We start from the raw sequence: 19,541 nt of genomic DNA on the forward strand, positions 1-19,541 counted from the left end.
TGGAGCACTCTAGCAGAGGAGAGGTAAGGATTACCCCTGGCCATGGAGCACTCTAGCGGAGGAGAGGTGAGGATTACCCCTGGCCATGGAGCACTCTAGCGGAGGAGAAGTGAGGATTACCCCTGGCCATGGAGCACTCTAGCGGAGGAGAGGTGAGGATTACCCCTGGCCATGGAGCACTCTAGCAGAGGAGAGATGAGGATTACTCCTGGCCATGGAGCACTCTAGCAGAGGAGAAGTGAGGATTACCCCTGGCCATGGAGCACTCTAGCGGAGGAGAGGTGAGAATTACCCCTGGCCATGGAGCACTCTAGCGGAGGAGAGGTGAGGATTACCCCTGGCCATGGAGCACTCTAGCAGAGGAGAGGTAAGGATTATTCCTGGCCATGGAGCACTGTAGCAGAGGAGAAGTGAGGATTACCCCTGGCCGTGGAGCTCTCTAGTGGAGGGGAGGTAACGGATTACCTGCTGGATCATGGCCATATGAAAGAGAAAGGTGTGGGGCTCTAGTAAACCACTAAGTTAACTGAAACTGGGAAAGAGCCAGGTTGGCAGAACATGGACCTAACCCAGTCTGCAACCCTTTTGTGTGAAAAACCACAGCCGTTATCTTGCAACTTCAGAAATGAAAAGGCGTGTGGGTTACAAGACAGCTAAAAGCAGCAGGGCGTTTCCCTCAGGCACCAGAAGAGGAAACCCCTGGCAGTTAAAATTATTCCAACATATTCTTAGCATATAGCACAAGCTCACCTGCACATAGCCACATCCAGCACAACCTTAGAAAACTTCCCTCCAGCCCTTTATCTTTGCAGACAGCCCCTTCTCTGCTGTGCTGCATGTTGCATTCTTGCAATGTATTTTCATAGTTTCTGTAATAAACTTGCCATTCTTTACTCACAGTTGTCTTGGTAAATACCTTTACTACCCACGACAACCCTGGCCCCAGCAGTCGCACCCACAACAAAAGGGGCCCATGAGGAATTCTGCCGGGTGATGTCGGCAATATAGAGCTCAGGCTCTAACCGGAGGCAGCCAAGCTCCAGCCATTCCATCTTGAGCTTCTACCATAAGAGGAGCAACCCAGGACATCAGTAGCCTGGGAAGGAGAGAATGGCATTGTCCACAGGGACCTAAAGCCAGAACACCTGTTTCTGGCTGCTTCACCTGAACATTAAGGTTGCAGACTCTGGCTTCAGTAACTGTTGGCAACAAGCTGAACACCCTCTGGGGCAGCCCCCTTGTGCTATCTGGGAATTCTCCTAAGGCCATAGGCACACTGGTCCACAGTGGTGCTGTGGAACCTGGAGTCACCCTCTGTAGCCTGGACACTGGGTCCCTGCCTTTTAACGGACACAACTTCAGGAAGCTGCAGCAATGAATACTGACAGGAATGAAACACAACACCTCTTACATATGTGTGGAGGGTGAAAACCCACTGAAAACATTTCTCATCCTCGACTCCAGCAAGAGGGGCACCTCAGAAAAACCCACAAGGGCCCCATGGAGGAACACCAGCAGAATTTCAGCATGAGAAGGAACCAGAGCCACCCGGACGCTAAGCTCTCCCTAACCCCAAGAGTCCTGGCAAATTGAGCTCATGTTGTCCATGGCTTGCGAGTGAGACTGAATCCAGGACTCGCTGATGGGCCACCGAATTGAACCTGGACTGTATGCAAACATCCCAGCGTGGACGGCTCCAGCATCACAGTGAATCCCCTGCCTTCAGCTGATGCCATCACCATCTGCAATCCTTTCCCTTTCTGCATGACACAGCTTAGGGTCTCTGCGAATCCAAAGCTGAGGTTTCAGCCATTCCCACCTTTACTTCCTCCTGGAAGAGCAGCAGCCCGGAAAATCGGCAGCCTGGGTAGGACCAGGGTCAGGGCAGAAGCCACAAGGACAGCCAAGGTGCCTGCCAGTCCCTACCTAACCTGGAAATGAAAACCACCAATTCCAGAACAGCCCCCAGTGTGGCCCTGTGGCGCCCCCATGGCAGCAGCAGCAGTGCAGGCACCATAAGAAGCCAGTGGCTGCCAGGGCGCGTCCTCCAAGGAAACATCCTCCCCAGGCAGCTCCATCAGGTGCGACACTAGCAGAATTTGCCTGCAGGCATGACCTCAGCCACTCCCTCCTACCAACACCCATGCTTCAGGCCAGTGCAAAAGACCCGGCATGAGCTCAAAGGAGAGTGGGGGTGAAGAAGCCTCACAGGGTGGACAGGTGAGGGCCAGGAATAAAATGAAGGATGTGTGTGTGGGTGTAGGGGGTCAAGTGCATCCTGGTGCTTTCCACGGAGCATGCAGACCCCGAGTTCCACAGAGCACACAGGCTCTGAGTACCACAGAGCACAAGGACTCTGAGTTCCATGAATCACACACACCCCAAGTCCCATGGAGCACAAAGGCCCTGAGTTCCATGGAGCCAGGAGACTCCAAGTTCCACACAGCAAGAAGACTTTGAGTTCCATGGAAAATGAAGACCCTGAGTTCCATGCAAAATGAAGACCCTGAGTTCCACAGAGCATGCAGACTGTGGAGTTCAATGAAGCTCAATGAGATGATGCAGGAGATCGGCCAGGAGTGGGATACAAAGAGCTGCTCTGTGTGCACAGCATGTTTGGGCATGCAGCACTTCTGCACACTCAAAAGCATGCTGGGCGGAAGGTTAAATGACAGCCTGTAGCTGGCTGGGCAACCAGAGGAGAGGCTGGCTGGCCTGGGCCCACCTGGGCAAACTTCAGAGACTGTATGATTTTTTCTGGGGCACTTCTCCCCTTCTCTTCTGGGGTGCTTCTCTTGTCTTTTCTTTCATGTTTATGGGGCAGGGGTGATGATTCTATAGAAATAAAGATAAGAAAACTTAATGGCCAGGCATTTAACATCTTATTTTCTGAGCTTCTGCTAATGATGGGTTGTGACTACTGACTTGAGTGGTTCTCATTAGGTTCATCTTAGAGAATACAGGATCATCATTTCCTAGAGCAGGTTGCATAACAATGATATTAACACCAACAGGCACCACCACAGATGGTTCATTTTTAAATTTATTTTGTAGAGATTAGGTCTCATTATATTGCCCAGGCTGGTCATGAACTCCTGGGCTCAAGCAGTCCTTTCACCTCAACCTCCCAAAGTGCTGGGATTACAGGCATGAGTCACTGTGCCTGGCCTGGCAGTTCCTTATAAAGTGAAGTATACACTTATCATATGTAAGCTGACAACTTATATCCACACAAAAACTTCCATGTAAATGTTTATGATAGCTTTATTCATAACTGCTAAAACTTGGAGGCAATCAAGATGCCTTTCAGTAGGTGAATGGATAAACTGTTGTGGATTCACACAATGAACTATTATTCCTTGATTTAAAACTGAGCTAACAAGCCATGAAAAGACACACAGGAAACTTAGATGCATATTGGTAAGTAAAAGGAGCCCACTTGAATGCTATGTACCATAGAATTCCAACCACATGATATTCTGTAAAAGGCAAAACTATGGAAACAGTAAAGAGAGCAGTAGTTGCCAGGGTTGTGGGAGGGGGAGGGTGAAAAAAAGGAACAAGTAGCTGAGGAACAAGGGATATTTTAAGACAGTGAAACTATTCTGCATGCTGCATTAATGATGGATACATGTCATGTCATTACACATTTCTCAAAATTATAGAAGGTACAACACAAAGAGTGACTTCTAGTGAATTTTAGTTAATAATAATGTTTCTACATTGTTCATCATCTGTAACAAATGTACCACAAGGCAAGACTGTAAGGGTAACAACAGGGCATGTGGGCAGGAAACTGGATATATGAGAACTCCCTGTACTTTCCACTCATTTTTCATGTAAATCTAAAACAGCTCTAAAAAAAAGTCCAATAATTAAAAAAAATCCAAAGGACCATCAAGGGCAGAATGGATAAATAAATTACAGTATGTTTATACAATTGAATAAAATAAATAAACTTGCAAGTTAAATGTAATCTCATGGTGGTACACAAACACACACACACACACACACACACACACACACACACACACAATAGAACATATACAAAAGGAAATGAGGAAATTAAAACATTTCATTACCAAAAATCAATTAAATACAAAAGAATACAGTATGCAGGAAATGAAGAACAAAAAAGCTATAAAGCATATAAACAACCAACAGTATATGACAGAAATAAATCCCTCCTTATCAGTAAATAAACAAAACCAAAAGTTGGTTTTTGAAAAGGTGAACAAAACTGACAAAAATTTAGCTAGATTGACTAAGAAAAAGAGACTCAAAGCCAAAAATAAAAGTGGGGCATTATTACGAATTCTACGGAAATAAAGAATTATAAGAGGTGTATTATAAACAACTGTTTGCCAAGAAATAGGACAGTCTAGATAAAATAGACAAGTTCTTAGGTATACAAAACCTACTAGGACTGAATCATGAAAAAACAGAAAATTAGAATAGACCCCATAACTACTAAGAAGACTGAATCAGTCATCAAAAACTTTCTGACAAAGAAAGGCCCTGAATCAGATGGCTTCACTGGTGAATCTTATCAAACATTTAAATAACACTAATCCATCTCTTCTAAAAAACTGGAAATCAGAGAACATTTCTAAACTCATTCTATGAGGTCAGCATTACCCTGATACCAAAGTCAGAAAAAAAGTAGACAAGAAAACTAGAGACACGTATCACTTCCCTGATGCATATCAATGCAGAAATCCTCAACAAAATACCAACAAACTAAATTCAGCAGCATATTAAAATAATTATACACTATGACCAAGTAAAATTTATTCCTGGAATGCAAGGATGGTTGAACATTCAAACATCACTGCATTAGGAGAATGGAGTGGTAAATCACATGATTATCTCAACAGATGTAGAAAAAGCATCTGACAAAATTTAAATACCCTTCCATGAAAAAACACTCAGCAAATGCAGAGGGGATGGAAGCTACCTCAATATAATAAAGATCATATATGAAAAACACACACTAACATCATACTTAATGGTGAAAGACTGACAGGTTTTCTACTAAGATAGGAACAGAGCAAGGAGACCTGCTTTCACCACTTCTATTCAAAATGGCTTGGAAGTTCTAGCCAGAACAATTAGGCAAGAAGAAGAAACAAATGGCATCCAAACTGAAAAGAAAGAGGTAAAATTATATTTGTTTGCAGATGATATGATCTTAGATGTAGAAAACCCTAAAGATTACACACACACACACACACACACACACACACACACACTCCTGTTAGAATAAACAAATTCAGCTGAATGGTAGGATACAAAATCAGTGCACAAAAATCAGCTGTGTTTCTAAATACTAATAATGAATAATCTGAAAAGGAAATTAAGAAAATTCTATTTACAATAGCATCAAAAAGAATAAAATACTTAGGAATTAACTAAACCAAGAATGTAAAAATCCCAATGATGTCCTGTGCAAAACAGAAAAATTCATCCTAAAATTCATATAAAATTTCAGGATCCAGAATAGTCCAAACAATCCTGAAAAAGAACAATGTTGGAGGACTCATACTTCCTGATTTCAAAACTTAGTACAAAGCTACAGAAATCAAAACAATGTGGTGCTGGCATAAAGACAGACATATAGACCAACAGAATAGACTAGAGAGCCCCAAAATAAACTCTCACATATATCGCCAAGCGATTCTTGACAACTCAACAACAACAAACAACCAATTGATTCATCTGTGTTGTATATGTTCTATAATTCTATTTATATGATATTTTAGAAAAGGTAGTATTATAGGGATAGAAAATGATTAGTGGTTGCCAAATAATGCGGTTGGGGAAAGGGTTAACTACAAAGAGGCGTCAAGAATAGAGAATCTTAGAGGTGATGAGACAGTTCTGTTACTGTGAACGTGAATGTATAACTCTATACAGTTGTCAAAACTCATGAAACTGTATGTTACAAAGAATGAGTTTTATTCTATATAAATTTAAAAATCAACAAAGATGGTGGGTGGGTCAGATGGAATGCAGTTGGTGACAAATGAATTTTACTGAATTAAAAATATTGACTAACCCATATTGAAGAATGTGGGGGAAAAAAGTCTTCACCTAAGTAACCTTGGAAAATACTGTTTTGACTGAATACTGTAAGACTCAAGAACTGCACACAAACATAGTGTATTCTGGTTGGCAAATTTGTTTCAGGATATGGGTTAGCAATTCTGAAATGATTTTCCATGTTAGCAAATATATTTTAGAAAATTAGAGCCCAGTTTCTCTCTTTAGGTGAAAGAGATATAAATAAACAAAGGGAGAATGCTAGAATAAACCCTAAGGTGCTGTACTGGACTTAGGAATGTCAGTATGAACCCATGTCTCTTTTAATGTATCTGTTTAGATGGACAGATGTAGATAGGTAGATGCTGAGTTTGTATTCATGCATACATGTTTGGAAACATTCACGTGTTTCCAAACTATGCTGAGAGGGCCTCGAAGCAGTGATATCCCAGTATTAATGAGCACACCCAGTACCCAGATCCTGGTTTCTAAATACCATTCTCCTATAAAAGAAACCAAGGCTTCTTGGAGAAATGACTAATTCTAGGCCTGCCATGAAAAACACGAGATGAGATTAGAGCAACTTGCAGTGCCAGAAAATAAGAAAGTGCTTTTAAAAAACATAAAACGGTGGGGACATGTCAAAAGAAGCCAACCTGGAAGAGCTATGACTCAAGGTGGAACAATGTGAGTGGCAAACAACTATGACAGCACTAAACTGTAACCAAGAACATAAAATAAATATCCACAAGTCCATACTGATATAGAAAAGATTAAATAAATCAGGAAGGAAAGACAAATCTTCCTTGCAGAAGAATTCCAAGTAATAAATGTTGAAGGAGCACAAACAGAAAACTACCACTAGAACACCACAGTAATCATTACTGCAGGAAAGAGTCATCAACGAATGCAAAAATTTTGGATGAAGAAACAGTATGTTTCTGTGGCCTCAAAACATCTCCCTCCAAATATTTATTATATATTTTTCTTTTTTTTCCTCTTAATTTCATCTAAAGATCTATGACTAAAGCAAATATAACACTGTGTTATGGGGTTTATGCCATGCAGATGTAAAATTTATGGCAACAACAGCACAAAGGATAGGAGATAAATGGCACTATTCTGTAGCAAGTTTTTCTATTTTACATTCACTGTAATAGTACAATATTAATTCTAGACTGTGAGAATGTTAATGATGCACATTGTAATCCTTGGAGCAACTGCTAAAAAATGAAAAAATGTGTCACTTCAATGCTAATAAAGGAATAAAACAATACAAAAAAGTACTTGTAAAAGAATGTTCATAGACCTTTACTATTATGATAGCCCAAAACAGGAAATAACCCAAATATTCATCAACAGAGAAATGTATGAACAAACCACGGTGCATTCATACAACAGAATACTATTCAGCAATACAAAGGAACAAACTACTAAAACACACACTATGGAGGTGTTTCACAAATATTATGCTGAGACTGCTGGACATAAAAATGTATATTGTATGATTTCAAGTAAAATGAACTTACGGTTAAAAAACCCCCACAACAGTACTTTCCTCTGGGGAAGTTAAAAATTGCCTAGGAATGAACATGAGGGTGTTTTCTGGGGATGATTGAAATATTCCATTCTGAAAAGAGGTGAAGGTTATATGGGTGTATTTATTTTTCAAAGCTGTACAATTAAGACTTGTGCCTTTCAATGCATGTGTATCTTACCTCACCAAAAAAGAACTAAAAAAAAAAAATAAAATGAAGGGTAGTAGGGAAAGGGCTGTGGTACAGAAGAAACAAAAATGGCACATGATTATTAGCTGTTGAAGCTGGATCACGGCTCTATTATACAATTTTGTTCAATTTTTATATATTTACATTTTTCTGTAAAGAAAAGACTTGCACAGAAAGACAAAACTGATCTGTAATGTCAGCTGTTAAGACACTGGTACATTTGAAGAGGAGGGAGGGAGAAAGCGCTTGTGGGCCACATGAGTGACGCTGCTTCTATTTGTTGGTTACCCACGTGTATCAATTTTGTCATAATATACATTGAGCTTACGGGAATGCTTTATGCATGTATTTCTACATGCATGTTATATATCAACAAAATATTTAAATACCATGTATTTGCACACAAAACTTAGTATCTCAGAGTAACAGCAGCGTTTTTTGTTTCAAAGTGGAACACTTCCACTCACAGCATCAGCAGATGAACTGTAATATTCTGATGTATCTATTAGTGTCCTAACCCTTGGGTGAGACCCCCTAGGTCTTCCCATTTTTGCCTCAATTTGGTAAGTAGCAAGACTCTTATTTCTGACGATGTGATTTTATTTCCCAGCAAAGTCCTCCCCAAACCAAGGCCACAATAACTAGCACGGTGTTCTGCACATCATATGCACTCAGTACTTGTGAAATTGAGTTGAATCAGAAACAAAACAAGGAGCAGAGGTCAAGTCCTGCAAAAGATAGTATGTAAATAATGTAAATAACGCAAGTAAGACTGAAAGGCTACAGCTCAGCAGCAAAGACTTCACATTCGTTTGAGAAACCATTTGCTACTAGTTCATCAAAAGACGTTGGTTTCACGCTGTGGTTCTCAATTCTGGCCACACATTGTAACCAGTTGGAGAGCTTTAAACAGCAAGGATGTCTGGATCCTACCCCAGGGATTCTGATTTCACTGGTCTGTTGCAATTTGGGTTTTGGGAATTTTAAAAGCCCCCTGCCACCCAGGTGATTATAAGGTGCATCAGGGGTGAGAACCTTAGCTGTGCCTGGTTTCCTTGTGTGCTGCTGGGATTTGCCTCATTGCAGCATCTCAGCTTTGCGGGGAGGGGTGGTGGGCCGTCTTAGAAAACAGCTCTGCCCTGTTAAAATCAAAGGACGGCTTCAAGACGTGCTCAGCTGCTTGACTAAAGTGCAGCAGGAGGAAATGTCTTTTCAGCAGATCTATCTTTACATCACTTGCTTTCAGAGTAAGAGGTTGTTTTGGGCACAGCATTTTGATTTAGTCTGTGTTGAAGACCAGTAATAGCCTACAAATACCAAAATGGGATGAAAAGAATTTCCAAACATGTGGAGTGCTTTATACGTGTTTCTTCAACCTTCCCTGTGTCTACACCCTTTGCAATGCACTTTTACAGCTGCTCCCATCCAGAGTTAGAATCTGTTTCCCAAGACTTGGATCCACCTGGCAGTTTTGGGCCCACTCTCAAAACGTCTTGAATGCTTCTTCCTTTTCTTTCAGAACCCTGCCATCTCCATGACAACAAGGCCAGGTTAGCCTGCTAGAGGATGAAACACTTTGGGGAAGTGAACCAAAGTTGCCCACTCCACAGTCAACTCACTCTCAACAGCAGAGCTTCCTGGTCACCAGCAGCTGACCCCCTTCTCCCATACACACACATGAAGATTGCTATACCTTACAAAGGTACGGCAGGTTTTATATGTATAGTAAGTAATTTATGGCAGGAGCCTGTCATAAATTGCTGACTTGCTCAATCATGAGCTAAATAAGTTTTGGGATGGCTCATTACACAGTAACAGCTAACCAACACACCCAGAGCTGACAGGATGCCAGGATTAACAACATGCTGACTACAAGTTAGCTGGCACACTATAGGGACTGTCTAGGTACTGAATTCCTTTTCCCCTTATTAGAAGTTGGGTCCCTTGAATTATAAAGAAATGCATGTAGACGTGTATGTGCTTAAAACTCACACAGTATCGCACAACACAGGAGGAAATAGATGACAGCCTGACCACTAGGGCAAGGGCCAAATAGCAAGGTAAGGCGTTTGTCTGGAATCTATTCCCTCCAAATCTAAACTCTGGAGGTCAAGGCTGTGGACAGGTCCCACCTCCTGGGACCCTGCTGTCCTCTGATCTCTGGCGGGGAGAATGGCCGCACCAAGCAGCAGATGGGCAGCAGTGGCCTACCTGTGGCCACCTCCTGCTGGCAGCCCCTGCTCTCTCAGGGCACTCTCTCTTCCTTTGGGACTGGGAAGAGATGTGGGTAGGGAGGGGGAGCTCCCTCGCTCCTGGCAGAGAAGTGGGGTTCAGGCCCTTCACCTTCCTGAGTTCAGGGAGTCAGAGCTTTCAGAACATCTTGAATCTGGCTGCTTTGAACAGAGATATGCTAGAAGTGTAAAATATGGAGTGAGTTTTAAAGATTTAGGACAAAGAAATGTAAAATGTTTCATTAATAATTTTATACTGATCACACATTAAAATATTTTGGATACATTGGGTCAAATAAATTATATTATTACAAATCACTTCCACCTGTTTCTCTTTAGTTTCCTTAACCTGGCTAGTAGAAAATTTAAAGCTACAGGCAGGCATAGCTCATATTGTTTATATTTGACACGGCTGTCTTAAAGGACTGCCTCCCTTCTGAAGCTCAGGCTGCCTCCAGTCATGGTGGAAGGGGAAGTGGAGCAAGGAAGAAAGGAGGTGGGGTGCCACGCGCTTTCACAACAACCAGCTCTCATGTTCCATAGAGCAAGAACTCACTCACTACCACCGGGACAGCACCAAGCCATTCCTGAAGGATCTGTCCCCAAGACCCAAACACCTCTCACTAGGCCCAACTTTCAACATTGGGAATCAAATTTCTTTCTTTCTTTCTTTCTTTTTTTTTTGCTAGAGGACAGGAAGGTTATAAAATCTGAAAATTTAAATAATTTGTCATTTTGTTGTTTCCATTTGTGAACAAAGGACTTAATAAAAAATTTAAGATTTAACATTACAATAAAATACATTCATTTCAATATCACGCTGGAATTCAACATTGTTTTGCACAGGGGCTGCAGAAACAATGCAGAGCTTCTTCCTCCTCCAGACCCTCACAGCTCAGCAAGCCTGTCAAGGGCTGGTTGCTGGCCACTGCGTTTCCAGTTTTTGTAGGTCCTCTTCCTCCCAGGTGATTAAGGAACAAGGCCAAAGGTGTTGGAAGCTTTCAGAAAACACAGGATTTTTCTTTCTGTGGCTCACCAGCATTTTCATTTCTGTTTCAGCAACACCATATGCAGGCCACAGCTGAGCCAAAACACATCATGAATTGAGTCTGAAATCAAATTGTACCTAATATTTACAGCCATGTGCATTACTAAAAAGGGACATATCTTCCAACAATTCCAGTAAGTTCCCAAGACTTAGTTCACACTGGGTACTAGCCTGTGATGGTGCCCCTGTGCTTGTTACTGGGGGCAAAATGGGACAGTGTTTGCTGAGTTCATGGCTGAGGGGCTGCGGTGCCATGCAGGGAGCAAAACTTCCCACTGAATAACACTCCTCTGTGAGAGCGGCATGGCGGCTGAGGTCAGCTGGCTCAAGGCAACTGCCTCCTTGTTTCCTAACAAGCAACATTTTCAGGGAAAAACCCCAGCTTCAATGTAGGAAGGTTTTGATGGTGGCTCAGGCCTGGGACTGAATTAAAAAGGAATAAGGAGATAAAATCCACATTTTAATTATAAACAAATGTCTCACTGAAAAAATTCCAGACCCATAAATCCATCTATGTATTAGTTATTGGAGTAATTTAAAATGTGAGGAAATTATAAAGTGTGTGTCCCTTATTATATATTTCTTCCCCCCCACCACTTTTTAAACATCTAAAGTTCCTAACACATAGATACTCTTTATGAGGAAAAAAAAACCTGTTGACATTGATACAGTTTGAATATTTGTCCCCTCCAAATCTCATGTTGAAATTTGACATCCTAGTGAGACCCTGTCTCTACAAAAAATTAAAAGCTTAGTTGGGCATGGTGGATTGAGCCTGTTATCCCAGCTACTCAGGAGGCTGAGGTGGGAGGACCTCTGGAGCTCCAGGAGTTGGATGCCACAGTAAGCTATGGCTCAGCTCAGCCATGGCTTCTATAGTGAGCTATAACTGCGCTACTTCACTCCACCCTGGGTGACAGAGTGAGATTATCTCTTTAACAAAACAAAACAAAACAGAAGAAAGAAATTTGATTCCCAATGTTGAAAGTGGGGCCTAGGATGGGTGCGGTGGTGCAAGCCTGTAATCCCAGCACTTTGGGAGGCCAGGGCAGGCGGATCACAAGGTCAGGAGATCGAGACCATCCTGGTTAACATGGTGAAACCCCGTCTCTACTAAAAACACAAAAAAATTAGCCGGGCATGGTGGTGAGCACCTGTAGTTCCAGCTACCCGGGAGGCTGAGGCAGAAGAATGGCATGAACCCGGGAGGCAGAGCTTGCAGTGAGCTGAGATCATGCCACTGCACTCCAGCCTGGGAGACAGAGCGAAACACCATCTCAAAAAAAAAAAAGAAAGAAAGAAGAAAGAAATTTGATTCCCAATGTTGAAAGTGGGGCCTAGTGAGAGGTGTTTGGTCTTTGAGGGCAGATCCTTCAGGAATGGCTTGGTGTTGTCCCAGTGGTAGTGAGTTCTTGCTATATGAAACATGAGAGCTGGTTGTTGGAAAGCATGTGGCACCCCACCTCCTTTCTTCCTTGCTCCACTTCCCTTTCCATCATGATTGGAGGCTTCCTAGGGTCCTCACCAGAAACAGATGGTGGTGCCAGGCTGGTACAGCCTGCAGAATCATAAGCCAAATAAATCTCTTTTCTTCATAAATTACCCAGCCTCAGGTGTTCTTTTATAGCAACACAAAATAGACTAATACAGACATCAATGTGAATATTTAATATTGGAAGGTTTTTTTCATTTTCTATTTTGTCTGTATAGCTAACATTAAAGAAGCCAAAGATATAGAATGCAACATCTCAGATATTGCATTTTGTAAAAAACATGAAGGTGAAATCTTTGTTTCTTCAATTACTAATCAATGATAGTTGCACTTTGCCCATTCTATGCAGAATACAGTTCCATGAACCATGGGGAGATGGAAAATAACCATGTCCCAGCCTTCCAGGCAAGTCCCTGGAAGGAATGGCTTGGTGCTGTCCCAGTGGTAGTGAGTGAGTTCTTGCTCTATGAAACATGAGAGCTGGTTGTTTGAAAGCGCGTGGCACCCCTGGTGCCTGGAAGGCTGGGACAGGTAAGATTGCATCTCTGTGCTCTGCAGTGTCTGTCACACAGCAGGCACTTAATGAGAAGGCTGCTGAATGAAAGAATACTTCCAACCAGCCTGGAGCCCAAATGCAGGTTCTCCCTGAAGTTCTGACCTCACGTTGTGGGCATTGTGGGCTTCCATGCACATGTCCACACCACCCGTGCACCCACTTCCTTCCTGGACCTGAGCAGCGCCCCACTTTCCAGCTCCTGCCTGTGAGGGGATAACCAGGCCCCTGGGACCCACAGCTCCAGCAGCTGGAATTCAGAGTTTATGACCTGCTGTTTTCCACATTCCCCCTCTCACCCCCTCAGGACCTGCACCCCGCTGCACTGCACCTTCTATTCTGCTGTCATGGCCTGGAGCTCTGTTCATCTGCTTCAAGCAGCTCTCCACCCCGCTTCCTCCCTCCCCTCCTGCTGGATCTCTTTCTTTCATTGGTTCTTGTCCCGTTCCCTCAGTCAAAGAACTCTCCTTCCACTCTGCCTCATTCACATTCACTTGGGAACCAAAAATTCACCCCACAGCTTAGCATTCCCGGTTGTGGAAAAATTCAGGCACCTTCTGGAATGAGACAAATGTGAAGAAGCCAGACATGAAAAAACACTTATATGGATCGACTTATATGAAATGCCCAGAGAAGACAAATCTATTGAGATGGAAACTGGCTTTGTGGTTGCTTACAGCTGGGGTAGGTGGTGGGGGGAACAGGGTGATAGCTAAAAGGTACAGGACTAATAAAAATGTTGTAAACTTAACCACGGTTTTGGTTGCACATATCTGTGATTATACTAAACCCTAGCAGATCATAAGGTATGTGAATATTTCCTCAATAAAGCTGTTTAAAAATAAAAAAAAATTAGGCTGGGCACAGCAACTTACCCTGTAATCCCAGCACTTGGGGAGTCTGAGGCAAGAGGACTGTTTGAGGCCAGGAGTTCAAGACCAGCCTGGACAATAGAGTGAGACCCGATCTCTACAAAAGATTTAAAAAATTTAGCCAAGCATGGTGGTGTGCACTTGTAGTCCTAGGTAATCAGGAGGCTGACGTGGGAGGGTCACTTGAGCCTGAGAGGTGAAGGCTGCAGTGAGCTGTGATGATGCTACTGCAATCCAGCCTGGGAGACAGAGAAACATCCCAACTCAAAAAAAAAAAATTATTACGAACTATTTTATACATACAAAATTACACACACACACACACATACACAGACTCACATAAAAGTAAAATAAATAATTGTACCCATCACCTACTCCACTACATTTGAAGCCGTCTGCATGGTTGGCCCTTCTGAAATGTAACCCCATCTGGGACAATCATTCATCTGAAGCTTTACAAAAAGTATTATTTACCTGACTTTCATTATACTTTTATTACATAATAATATCTCTAAATAATATATTGTTTCCCTAAATAATATACTGTTTAACTTTGTAAGTTTTTACACTTTCTATAAATGTGCTGTGTATCTCTGTAACTTGCGTTACTCATTCCACATTGTATTTTCGAGAGCCTTCTATGTTTTAAGTAGTTTCTCATTCAATTCTATATATTGCTTACTAATTAGCCCTTAAATTGAATATACTAAGACCTGCTGGAGAGAGAATTCTTGTGGGATAATGAGTATAAAGTGCTTAAAGCAGTGCCCCATTCATTATAGGTATTCAATATATGTAATACTATACATAATATTTTAATACTGAGTAATTATATACATATTATGATTGCCCCTTTCTTTGTGGATGCATATTATTTCATCAGCTGCACTATGAACTAATAGTTTTCTTTCTTTTAGGGGAGGTGGCAGGGTCTGGCAGTATTGCCCAGGCTAAAGTACACTGGTGCAATCACAGCTCACTGCAGCCTAGACCTCCCAGGTTCAAGGATCCTCCCACCTCAGCCTCCTGAGTAGCTGTATCTATCGGCAGTGCCACCACTCCCAGCTAATTTTTAAATTTTTTGTAGAGATGGGGTTTCACCATGTTGCCCAGGCTGGTCTCTAACTCCTAGCTCAAGTGATCTGCCCACCTTAACCTCCCAAAGTGCTGTGATTACCGGTGTTAGCCATTATGCTGGGCAAGAGTTTTCAAACTACGGTGAAATTCAAGTTACAGAGACCTTTGGGAAATGCCTCATTCTAGGTATTTGAAGCTTCCAGATAGCTAAGATTAAAAATTTTTACATACTAACTTGTTTCTAAGTGTATGCTTTTACATTTAAACAAACTAAAAACATGAGCTTTATAAAAAAATTTCAGCCATTTCCAAATTCTCTTCCAAACTTGTTTAGGAACATACATGACAGAGCTTTGGTCGGATTGTGCAAACTGTTGTGAGTTCTGTTTTTAAAATATTACTTAACTTGTACACTTCCACACATTGGCATGGCACATCATTGCCATTTCCAATATGTTCCTGTGCTTCACCAATTTCCATAGCTGTCAGAGGGAGAGCAGCCCAGGTGACAGGAAATGAAGTTGTCTGGCTCCAAGTCCTTACCAGGAGGACTTCTGGGATCCAGAGTCTTTGCATGGGGCAGATGACATATTCTTAGAGGACGTTCATTTTTTCCACTGTAGCTGCTAGTGCCAGTTTCCACTCCACTGCCTGAGGGTAGGTTGATCTTGAAAGCCCTCACCGATGGATTTGTGGTCACGCCTGGAACCCTGTGCCAAAAGGACTGGGAGGTCCCGTTCAGGAGGGAATCCTCTGACTTATTACTGGCATCTGAGCATCTCCCAGCATGGCTGTTCCTACTTGTAATAAGGTGATGTCAAATGACTTCAGGGCAGTGCTCCAGTTCCCATGAACACATCTGGTCACTCTGGGAGCTTCTGAGTCAGTGAGCTCTCTCCTTACATCCCGATACACTGTTGTTTGCAAAAATATATTTTTATAGGCAAGGTCTTTGTGTTTTGGATTTGCACCCTGATGTAGGCATTAATTTGTTTAAAAGGATAATTTAATATTTTCAGGAAGCTGAACATCTTTAAATTCTCTTTTGATTATTTCTAGTTTTATTGCATTATGACCCAGAAATGTGTACAATTTTTGTTCTTGTATACTCACTAAGGATTCTTTTTGTTTTCAGAGTAGGACCAAAGGTATTTCTACTTGTTTGCAAGTCTGTTGGCTCAGTTTCTAAAGAGTTCATTTTGTTACCATGTTCTTTTAAGTATATACATACAGGTTAGTTATGTTTCCAGTTTCCTGTGCTTTTTATTTTTTTTTTTAAACAAACTTTTCTGGCCCTTCATTCTCTCGGACTTTTCCTTCCATGCCTTATGCTGTAGATACAGTCTATGATCTAGCGTTTGTCAGTTAAGATTGTTTTCAGCTCTGCAGACCAGAAAATCTGACCCACATAGCAAGAACAAGCAAGGGTAGGAGATGAGGTTGAAGAGGCATGCACCAGGTTGTCTGAGCTTTTATTCACTGCAATGAGTAGACAGTGGCAGGGTTTACACTGGGGTGGGGGTATGCTTATATCATGTTTTAACATTTTCAAGAGATCACTCTGGATGCTTGAGTGGAGGCTGGACTGTAGCAGGGCAAGACAGGATGCAGGGAGGTTGGACGATCTTTGGCAGTAGACCAGTAGGAGAGGAAGGTGACTGAAACTGGTTGTGGAAATGGAGATGGTGAATCAGGATGCTGGTTGCACTCAAGAGCCACAGGACTTGCCGTGTGGTTGCATGGGGGTTGGGGGAGAAGGGAAAAGAGTCAGGGATGACTCTTGGTGCTCCCCTCAGGGAAGAGGCCCCAAGCCTAGTGGTTATCAACAGATGGATGGTATTTAAAGCTATGAGACTGTGTGGGATCATTCTGAGAGGATCATTAGAGATCTGGTGGAGGAGGAGCAGGAGGATGAAGATAAAGGTGAGAGGGAATCCAGGAGAGAAGGTCCCTAAAATCCAGAAGAAAGGGTGGAAATCCTCAATTGTATCATCTGTGTCAAATGCAGCTAAATGACTGAGATAAAAGTCATTTCAGCAAAGTATCCTGGAGGAAAGCTCGAAAGGAGTGGGTGCAAGAGAGGATATGAGGTGAGGTAGTTGCATGGAGCAGAGAAACAGAATGGTAAATGGAGAGAAATCTGGGGTTAAAGAAGGTCCATTTGTTTAACACACAGCATTAAGGAATGCTTGTGTGTGGACACTAGCAAAAAATCGGTACAGAGAACCCCAGAATTCTGGGGTCATAGCCCGAAAGGACTCCTTAGCTCCAAATTTACTTGAAGTTACAGCTTCCATCTTTAAATTAAATGGGATTTTTTTTTTTTTTGCCATCTATTTCATAACACAGGATGTGACACAGAATATATCCGAAATTATTACTTTCCTGGAAGAACACATCTTAGTTTTTAATATCGAAACTGTATAGCAGCTATTTATCTCACAAATCTTTTTTCAGGCTGGGTGCGGTTGGTGACTCATGCCTGTAATTCCAGCACTTTGGGAGGCCAAGGCAGGAAAACTGCTTGAGTCTAGAAGTTCGAGACCAGCCTGGGCAATGTGGGGAGATGTAGTTTCTACAAAAAATTTAGAAATTAACAGACATGGTGGCGCACACCTGTGGTCTCAGCTACTGGGGAGGCTGAAGCAGGTGGATCGCTGGAGCCCCTATCATGGTGCAGTTCCGGCAAAAGAGCAAGAACCTGTCTCAAATTTTTTGGGTGATGGTTGTAGACATAATGTTTGAGCTTTCAAAAATTACAACATTTTAAACTAAATAGTTTGCTGGAAAAAGCCACATGTTGCTTCCAGAAACAACTGGTAGACCATCAGGATCATGACAGTCACTTAAAAAGCTTTGATGTGTTGACAAAGGGGAGGTTCAGGTGACAAAGGGGAGGTTCAGCAAAAGGATGTTGCTGGTCTTAAGCCACAGCTACTGCATCTAAGGCAACTGCATGTTAACAACCATATCAAATGTGGGTGACCAAGTGGCAACATTTAAGCATTTTACATCCTAACTTATGTGCAACTTAAATCTACTGCCACACTGTGAGTTAGGAAATTGGTAGGTTTTTTTCTATTGACTTGCTGTGCCCTATAATTTTTCCTATTTAAAATAATGGGAAACAAGTTTTCAGTTTTTTTCTCAGAAAAAGTCTGACATTTCAGGCACAGATATGTCTGACAGTTATTACCAGCCGAAGAGTTTCTAGCCTTTTCATCGTAAAATTTTAATTACTTACCTTGGAAATTACTTAACTTCGTTCCTTCCAAATCTGGTAGTAAAATGGGTGCTCCAGAAAGCTTTGCTCGTCTCTGCACAGACCTGGGGCTTGAGGAGCCTGCAGCCACGAAGTACAGGACGTCATCAGAATGGAAAAGTGATCCAGATGGTCCCGCAGGCGCAGTGCTGGGGCGCAGAAGTGCAGCCTGTGCACGGAGGGTGGGAGGCCTGAGGGCTCGCCGGGGCTCGGGACTGTGTTCTTGCGGCCGAGAGGCCCACGCAGGACAAGGAGGCCCTGACCCAGGTTGTTGGAGCCCGCGAAGAGGGAGTGAAGCCCCAAGGGGCGTAAGGGTGATCAGACGTGCGACCAAGCTTCCCGTCTGCATGGCAAGGGGCTGGGCCTTTCCATTGTGATTTTTCTCCCATTATGCCGGGCGCATAGCGGGCCCTGGGGCGGAGGGACCGGTGCGGGCGTTCTGTCAGCCCGGGGTCCTGGAGGCCGGCGGGGGGATTCGCAGCAGCCCGAGGGACGAAGGGACGGCAGAAAGGAGTCTCTACTTCCAGGTTCCCAGTGATCGCTATGTTCCTTACAAGCAGTAAACTGACGACTTCAGACACCGGCCACGGAGCTCCACACGCAGTCCTCAGCCAGCCCCGCCGGCCAGGCGCACAGCGCATGTCTCGGGGGCGGGGCAGGCGAAGGGGACGGGGCGGGGCGGATCAGAGCGGAGGAGGCGGAGCCGGGCGGGGTTGAGGGGACGGGGCGGGGGGCGGAGAGGCAGGGGGCAGGGGGCGGGGGGCGGAGTGGGCGGGGCGGAGTGGGCGGGATGAGGCGAGGCGAGGCGGGGGGACGGGACGGGGCGGGGCTTGGCGGGGGCGGACCCGCCCAGCGCTGAATCCAAATCGTATCTAAGCTATTTTCTAGCTCTGACATCCTATACATCACTGCATATGTGCATAGCATGCCAAATACTGTATAAACCAATATTGGTTTTTTTTCTTCTCGGGAGGTACTATATAAATAAAGTATGTACATCGTATCTAATATCAGAACATTCAAATCCCATATTGAAAAGACTATAAATTGACCATAATCCTATGATTCTGTTTAGCAACAGTGCGTTCCTTCTCAGTCTTCACTTTTAAAATATCTAACAGGCTCGATGTCTTGAGGCTTTTTCTTTTTAAACCCAACATCCTTTTTCATATTTATTAGTTTAGTACTTTGGTTTTACTCAATAAAAAGGCGGGGTTAAAAAAAATCTGAATTATTC

At 43.1% G+C, this 19,541-nt stretch overlaps 1 pseudogene; it reads right to left on the reverse strand.

The window, feature by feature from the left end:
* Nucleotides 1–455: 455 nt before the first annotated feature.
* LOC129051315 (putative uncharacterized protein LINC02693) lies at nt 456–18,989 on the reverse strand (annotated as a pseudogene).
* Between the last annotated feature and the right edge of the window lie 552 nt (nt 18,990–19,541).

This window comes from Pongo abelii, chromosome 19 (assembly GCF_028885655.2).
Source record: "Pongo abelii isolate AG06213 chromosome 19, NHGRI_mPonAbe1-v2.0_pri, whole genome shotgun sequence".
Lineage (NCBI taxonomy): Eukaryota > Metazoa > Chordata > Mammalia > Primates > Hominidae > Pongo > Pongo abelii.